The following is an 8,346-nucleotide window of genomic DNA, read 5'->3' on the forward strand; positions in this document are numbered from 1 at the left end:
TAAATATAAAGTTAAATATATGCCGATCCAATCCAATCCACATCGGATTATCACCAATGGCACTTATATCAAACAAAATGACCTAATGTTTCTCCAGCTTCCAGATAGACAATATTACCCCTTCATTGGCCAAAAGACCTTGAAGAACATTGTGACCACAATTACAGAAAATCCAGTGGGTACTATCAAATATGACCAAATCTCCTTTTTGCGTAGTAGCTATGTTGATTCGTGCTCATGACTGCAAACTGTAAGAGAAAACCCTCTTTAAATGCTTCGAAACTGGGAACAACATGAGCTTGCTTGACTTTCATCTAAAATACAAAAGTTCGTTATAAGATAGATATTTAGATATCTTTCCAAAAATTCTACATGTGAGCTTGAAACTACTAGCTACTGATGCAATTTAAGAAGTTATAAATCTCCATAGCTCGACCTTATGTGCACAAATCCACTATCTAAATAAGAAATTGTTGAATCAACAAATGTTTTTCTCCGAAGTTCTAGCTTGAAACTAGTAACCCTTTCCCCTTGACTTATGACAGTCAATTGAAAAATCCCTGAGTTTACCTAGAAGTGTCGAGCAATTGAAGAAGCCTTGAGATCACCTAGAAGCTATCGAGAACCATCCACAAACCATAAGCATTAGTGATAGTCATAGAATTGGGTTTGGCAGGTACTGCAATAAGAAATCATTTCCTCACTATGAATCTTAAAAAAAAACAACCAAAATGTTGGCCTTTACACGAGTACAGAAAAGATTATTCATTCAAATTACTATGACATGACTGTATTGAATTACTCTAAACAATTTGATATGTAGATAGCTTCAAGGCTATCTTAGCTAACCCTTGTCACAAGTTCTTAGAGTAAGTTTGCTTGATTTTCTATTTCAAAAGCTCTCTCTGGAGAGAGGGCTCCCACCATGGGAATTCAATGTGTTATGGTCTAAATTCTGACTAAAATAATTAAAGGCATTTGTTGAATTCAATGTGTTCTTGTCTAAATATTGACTAAAACAATTAAAGCGCATTTGTTGGTGTGTAGTAAGTTATATTTAGTACAATCCATCAAAATTATAGATACATGAAATACAAAATGGATTATCGCCCTTTATATAACAAAACTCAAATACAAGTATGTTTCATATTATGATTAATTATTGCATTCAATTCTATAGTTTAAATTGGATATTGATTTTAAAATCTTATTATGTATTCATTGTAGATGTCTGGTTTTGGTGAGCACGAGTAAGTTGAATACAAAATGGTGTGTTTATCGTGATATAAAAAACTCTAGAGTAGGTGTGTTTAATATTATGAATAAATACTAGTTTTGAAATATGCTTACCATTATTATCCATGTTTGGATTGTAATGTTATTCCCTTGACTTTTTTTACTTTAAGCCAAGGAGAGGACGATGCAGTAGAGATAATGAGCAAAGGGGAAGTTTGCAATTTTTTGTTTGTTATTGTTTACATGTTTTGTTTTTGTTGAGTTTGAGCATAGTCAAGCTTTTTGTTGTACTCATTTAGCTTTGTTTGACATTTTTTTTCTCATTTCTTGTAGTTTGGTCTTGGTTTTGTTTATTGGATGTGCAATAGGAAAGGAAGGCAGCAAGGAGAGAAAATCGAAGAGATAATATGGAGGTTATCATTCATTCATTTGTGAATCTGTTTGCTTGCTTTTCAATTTATATTATGTTTTATATGTGGTCTCACACTCAACTATATCAATCTGCTTTGTGTAGTGAGCGACCACAATTGTATAGTCTATGAAGGTCAAGGTGAAGATACCCTAGACATTCTACCAATGCAGCTTGGACGATTGGTGAGCCATATTTTTTTCCTACATAAGAATGTTGTTCTTTAATCGACTGAATTATTTGTTTTTTGCAAATCGATTTATAACTTTGTCATGGTTTCAGGGTAGTATGATCTTGTTAATGGGTGTGAGGTTTGAGATTTTCCAAGAACTTTGATACAAAATAAAGGGAAATGTTATATTGAGGTTCACAATTTCAGGGCTTATTGTTCATGGTTGTTGCTGCTATAACATTAGCCAAGGGCCAGGTATGTATGATTAATTTGTCGCTTTGTATATTTGTTATTCATTTTCTCTCGTGGTTTATTTGTGATCTCATATATAATATTACTTTGTGCAGTGAGTGACTATAGTTGCAGTGTATGTTTTCCCTCCCCCATCACATGCACACCCCCACACAACGTGCCTTGTAGAGGAGTTGGGCAAGGTCGAGCAGACAAGAATATTGACCTTTGAACCAGTCAACCATCGTGCTAACGTACAACATTACTGCCTTGTGGACCCTGGTATTTTGGGTGTTCAATAAGTTTAGGTATGCTTCGATTCCTTTTCTGAAAAATTTACATCTTATGAAAACATTATTTGTATTACTCATAGTAGAAGTACATCTAGTTTATATATATATATTTTTTTTTGAGATATAACACAAAATATAATTGGACATCTTATGAAAACATTATTTGTATTACTCATAGTAGAAGTACATCTAGTTTATATATATATATATATTTTTTGAGATATAACACAAAATATAATTGGACTCGAACTAAGTTGCATGACAAGTTCATACCTTCAAACTCTCTACTTTAAATTCTATTAGAAATCTAATATTTTATTATATATCTAGTGCAAATGGCTTGTTGCATTGAGTATGAATACATGAAATACAAAATAGGCTCTCCCCTTTTATATAACAGTGTTAAAGAAAGGTGTGTTTTTTATTACGATTAATTTTTGCGTTCGACTCTTCAGTTTAACTTATATAACCATTGTAATATCTTATTTTGTATCTGTTGTAGATGGCTTGTTTTGATGAGCACGAACAAGTGGAATACAATAGAGAGTGTTCATTGTTATAAAACAAATTTTAGGGGAGGTGCGTTTTCTATTATGAATAATTATTGGTTTTGAAATATGTTTATTATTACTAATTGTGTGTATATTTTAACCTTATTCAACCCACTTTTTTTCCTTTGAGCAGAGGAGAGCACATTGTAGGAGAGATGATGTGCAAAGGGGATATTTGCAATTTTTCTTTTTTATTTTTTGCATGTTTTGTTTTAAGAGTTTGAGCATGGCCATGCTTTGAGTTGTACTTATTTTCCTTTGTTTTTTTGCTCATTTTTTGTAGTTTGGTCTTGGTTTCATTTGTTGAGTGTGTTGTACTCGTTTTCCTTTTTTTTCACGTTTTTTTGTAGTTTGGTCTTGGTTTCATTTGTTGGGTATGGAAAATGAAATGAAGGAAGCACACAGAGAAAATGGAGGTTATTGTTCATAAATGAAGGTGAGTTAACATACCTATATGCAGTGCATTTTACTTAAAAGTATCTTTTGCTAATTTCTGGCTCCACTTGTTTGTTATTCAATTTATTATGTGTTATCTATGCTCTCATAATCAACTATAATGATCCTCTTTATGTAGTGAACGACTACAATTGTATAATCTACACAGATCAAGTAGTGAAGATACACTAGAAATTCTACAAACTTGGCACAAAGGATGGGTGAGCCATACTTTTCTCCTACAAAATACTGTTGTCCTTTAATACACATAAATATTTTCTTTTTGCACAACGATTTATCCTTTTGTAATGGTTTCGAGGTAGTATGATCTTGTTCTTGGTTTTGTTTATTGTATGTGCAATAGGAAAGGAAGGCAAGAAGGAGAGAAAATCGAAGAGATAATATGGAGGTTATCATTCATTTATTTGTGAATTTGTTTGCTTGCTTTTCAATTTATATTATGTTTTATATGTGGTATCACACTCAACTATATCAATCTGCTTTGTGTAGTGAGCGACCACAATTGTATAGTCCATTAAGGTCAAGGTGAAGATGCCCTAGACATTGTACCAACGCAACTTGGACGATTGGTGAGCCATATTTTTTTCCTACATAAGAATATTGTTCTTTAATCGACTGAATTATTTGTTTTTTCCAAATCGATTTATACTTTTGTCATGGTTTTAGGGTAGTATGATCTTGTTAATGGATGTGAGGTTTGAGATTTTCCAAAAACTTTGATACAGAATAAAGGGAAATGTTATATCGAGGTTCACAATTTCAGGGCTTATTGTTCATGGTTGAGGTTGCTATAACATTAGCCCAGGTCCAGGTAAGTGATTAATTTGTTGCTCTGTATATTTGTTATTCATTTTCTCTCATGGTTTATTTGTGATTGCATATATAATATTACTTTGTGTAGTGAGTAACTATAGTTGCAGTGTCTAGGATGGTGCAGTGTATGTTTTCCCTCTCCACAGCACATGCACATCCCCACACAACGTGCCTTGTAGAGGAATTGGGTAAGGTCGAGCAGACAAGCATACCGACCCTTCAACCAATCAACTAGCCTGCTAACGTACAACACTACTGCCTTGTGGACCTTGGTATTTTGGGTGTTCAATAAGTTTAGGTATGCTATGATTCCTTTTTTGAAAAATTTACATCTTATGAAAACATTGTTTGTATTACTCGTAGTAGAAGTACATCTTGTTTATAAAATTTATATTTTGTTAAGATATAACACAAAATATAATTGGACTCGAACTAAGTTGCATGACAAGTTCATACCTTCAAACTCTCTACTTTAAATTGTATTAGAAATCTAATATTTTATTATATATCTAGTGCTAATGGCTTGTTCCATTGAGTATGAATACATGAAATTCCATTGGGCTCTCCCCTTCTATATAACAGTCTTGAAAGGTGTGTTTCTTATTACGATTAATTTGTGCGTTCGACTATTAGTTTAACTTATATAACCATTATAATATCTTATTTTGTATCTGTTGTAGATGGCTTGTTTTGATGAGCACTAACAAGTGGAATACAAAAGAGAGTGTCCATCATTGTAAAACAAATTTTAGGGGAGGTGCGTTTTCTATTATGAATAATTATTGGTTTTGAAATATGTTTATCATTACTAATTATGTTTATATTTTAAGCTTATTGAACCCACTTTTTTTTCCTTTGTGCAGAGGAGAGCACATTGTAGGAGAGATGATGTGCAAAGGGGATATTTGCAATTTTTCTTTTTTCTTTTTTGCATGTTTTGTTTTCTGAGTTTGAGCATGGCCATGCTTTGAGTTGTACTTATTTTCCTTTGTTTTTTTGTTTGTTTGTTTTTTCTCATTTTTTGTAGTTTGGTCTTGGTTTCATTTGTTGGGTGTGTTGTACTCGTTTTCCTTTGTTTTCCTTTTTTTCACGTTTTTTGTAGTTTGGTCTTGGTTTCATTTGTTGGGTGTGGAAAAGGAAATGAAGGAAGAAAACAGAGAAAATGGAGGTTATTGTTCATAAATGAAGGTGAGTTAACATACCTATATGCAGTGCATTTCACTTAAAAGTATCTTTTGCTAATTTGTGGCTCCACTTGTTTGTTATTCAATTTATTATGTGTTATCTATGCTCTCATAATCAACTATAATGATCTTCTTTATGTAGTGAACGACTACAATTGTATAATCTACAAAGGTCAAGTGGTGAAGATACACTAGAAATTCTACAAACATGGCACAAAGGATGGGTGAGCCATACTTTTCTCCTACAAAATACTGTTGTCCTTTAATACACTGAAATATTTTATTTTTGCACAATGATTTATCCTTTGTAATGGTTTCGAGGTAGTATGATCTTGTTCTTGGTTTTGTTTATTGGATGTGCAATAGGAAAGGAAGGCAACAAGGAAAGAAAATCGAAGAGATAATATGGAGGTTATCATTCATTCATTTGGGAATCCGTTTGCTTGCTTTTCAATTTATATTATGTTTTATATGTGGTCTCACACTCAACTATATCAATCTGCATTGTGTAGTGAGCAACGACAATTGTATAGTCTATCAAGGTCAAGGTGAAGATGCCCTAGACATTGTGCCAACGTAGCTTGGACAATTGGTGAGCCATATTTTTTTCCTACATAAGAATATTGTTCTTTAATCGACTGAATTATTTGTTTTTTGCATATTGATTTATACTTTTGTCATGGCTTCAGGGTAGTATGATCTTTTTAATGGGTGTGAGCTTTGAAATTTTCCAAGAACTTTGATACAGAATAAAGGGAAATATTATATTGAGGTTCACAATTTCAGGGCTTATTGTTCATGGTTGAGGCTGCTAAACAATAGCCAAGGGCCAGGTACGTGTGATTAATTTGTCGCTCTGTATATTTGTTATTCATTTTCTCTCGTGGTTTATTTGTGATCTCATATATAATATTACTTTGTGCAGTGAGTGACTATAGTTGCAATATCTATGATGGTGCAGTGTATGTTTTCCCTTTCCACATCACATGCACACACCAACACAACGTGCCTTGTAGAGGAGGTGGGTAAGGTCGAGCAGACAAGCATACTAACCCTTCAACCAATCAAACATCGTGCTAACGTACAACACTATTGCTTTGTGGTCCCTGAGATTTTGGGTGTTCAATAAGTTTAGGTATGTTTCAATTCCTTTTTTGAAAAATTTACATGTGATGAAAACATTGTTTGTATTACTCGTAGTAGAAGTACATCTAGTTTATAAAATTTATATTTCATTGAGATATAGTACAAAATATAATTGGACTTGAACTAAGTTGCATGGCAAGTTCATACCTTCAAACTCTCTACTTTAAATTCTATTAGAAATCTAATATTTTATTATATATCTAGTGCAAATGGCTTGTTCCATTGAGTATGAATACATGAAATACAAAATGGGCTCTCCCCTTTTATATAACAGTCTTAAAGAAAGGTGTGTTTCTTATTATGATTAATTTTTGCATTCGACTCTTTAGTTTAACTTTTATAACCATTCTAATATCTTATTTGTATCTGTTGTAGATGGCGTGTTTTAATGAGCACGAACAAGTGGAATACAAAAGAGAGTGTCCATCGTTATAAAACAAATTTTAGGGGAGGTGCGTTTTATATTATGAATAATTATTGGTTTTGAAATATGTTTATCATTACTAATTGTGTGTATATTTTAACCTTAGTCAACCCACTTTTTTTCCTTTGAGCAGAGAGCACATTGTAGGAGAGATGATGTGCAAAGGGGATATTTGCAATTTTTTTTTGCATGTTTTGTTTTATAAGTTTGAGCATGGCCATGCTTTGAGTTGTACTTATTTTCCTTTGTTTTTTTGTTTTTGTTTGTTTTTTTTTCTCATTTTTTGTAGTTTGGTCTTGGTTTCATTTGTTGGCTATGTTGTATTCCTTTTTGTTTGTTTTCCTTTTTTTCACGTTTTTTTGTACTTGGGTCTTGGTTTCATTTTTTGGGTATGGAAAAGGAAATGAAGGAAGCATACAGAGAAATAAATGAAGGAAGCAGACAAAGAAAATGGAGGTTATTGTTCATAAATGAAGGTGAGTTAACATACCTATATGCAGTCCATTTCACTTAAAAGTATCTTTTGCTAATTTCTGGCTCCACTTGTTTGTTATTCAATTTATTATACGTTTTCTATGCTCTCATAATCAACTATAATGATCCTCTTTATGTATTGAACGACTACAATTGTATAATCTACAAAGATCAAGTGGTGAAGATACACAAGAAATTCTACAAACTTGGCACAAAGGATGGGTGAGCCATATTCCTTTCCTACAAAATACTGTTGTCCTTTAATACACTGGAATATTTGCTTTTTGCACAATGATTTATCCTTTTGTAATGGTTTCGAGGTAGTATGATCTTGTTCTTGGTTTTGTTTATTGGATGTGCAATAGGAAAGGAAGGCAGCAAGGAGAGAAAATCGAAGATATAATATGGAGGTTAGGATTCATTCATTTGTGAATCCATTTGCTTGCTTTCAATTTATATTATGTTTTATATGTGGACTGACCCTCAACTATATCAATCTACTATGTGTAGTGAGCGACCACAATTGTATAGTCTATCAAGGTCAAGGTGAAGATACTCTAGACATTGTACTAATGCAGCAACTTGGACGATTGGTGAGCCATATTTTTTTCTTACATAAGAGTATTGTTCTTTAATAGACTGAATTATTTGTTTTTTTGCAAATCAATTTATACTTTTGTGATGGTTTCAGGGTAGTATGACCATGTTAATGGGTGTGAGGTTTGAGATTTTCCAAAAGTTTTGATACAGAATAAAGGGAAATGTTATATTGAGGTTCAGAATTTCAGGGCTTATTGTTCATGGTTGAGGCTGCTATAACATTAGCCAAGGGCTAGGTATGTGTGATTAATTTGTCGCTCTGTATATTTGTTATTGATTTCCGCTCGTGGTTTATTTGTGATCTCATATATAATGTTACTTTTGTGCAGTGAGTAACTATAGTTGCAGTGTCTAGGA

The 8,346-nt window shown here is 32.7% G+C and overlaps 3 long non-coding RNA genes across 3 annotated transcripts; all 3 read left to right on the forward strand.

Moving 5' to 3' along the window:
- The first annotated feature begins 1,933 nt into the window (after nucleotides 1–1,933).
- On the forward strand, nucleotides 1,934–5,570 carry LOC149160933 (uncharacterized). Its single transcript, XR_016261479.1, has 12 exons — nucleotides 1,934–2,072; nucleotides 2,165–2,356; nucleotides 2,844–2,920; nucleotides 3,026–3,328; nucleotides 3,467–3,548; nucleotides 3,692–3,736; nucleotides 3,838–3,917; nucleotides 4,015–4,159; nucleotides 4,269–4,459; nucleotides 4,842–4,918; nucleotides 5,025–5,349; nucleotides 5,488–5,570. It is a non-coding gene; the product is annotated as an uncharacterized LOC149160933 (long non-coding RNA).
- Nucleotides 5,571–5,662: 92 nt separating this feature from the next.
- Nucleotides 5,663–6,943, forward strand: LOC149160934 (uncharacterized). Its single transcript, XR_016261480.1, has 5 exons — nucleotides 5,663–5,756; nucleotides 5,858–5,937; nucleotides 6,132–6,178; nucleotides 6,271–6,480; nucleotides 6,867–6,943. It is a non-coding gene; the product is annotated as an uncharacterized LOC149160934 (long non-coding RNA).
- A 115-nt stretch (nucleotides 6,944–7,058) lies between these two features.
- On the forward strand, nucleotides 7,059–8,346 carry LOC149160935 (uncharacterized). Its single transcript, XR_016261481.1, has 6 exons — nucleotides 7,059–7,391; nucleotides 7,560–7,611; nucleotides 7,755–7,799; nucleotides 7,900–7,982; nucleotides 8,081–8,225; nucleotides 8,319–8,346. It is a non-coding gene; the product is annotated as an uncharacterized LOC149160935 (long non-coding RNA).

Source organism: Pinus tabuliformis, chromosome 5_2 (assembly GCF_031772625.1).
Source record: "Pinus tabuliformis cultivar Carrire ecotype Pingquan chromosome 5_2, CPIR1, whole genome shotgun sequence".
Taxonomy (NCBI): Eukaryota; Viridiplantae; Streptophyta; class Pinopsida; order Pinales; family Pinaceae; genus Pinus; species Pinus tabuliformis.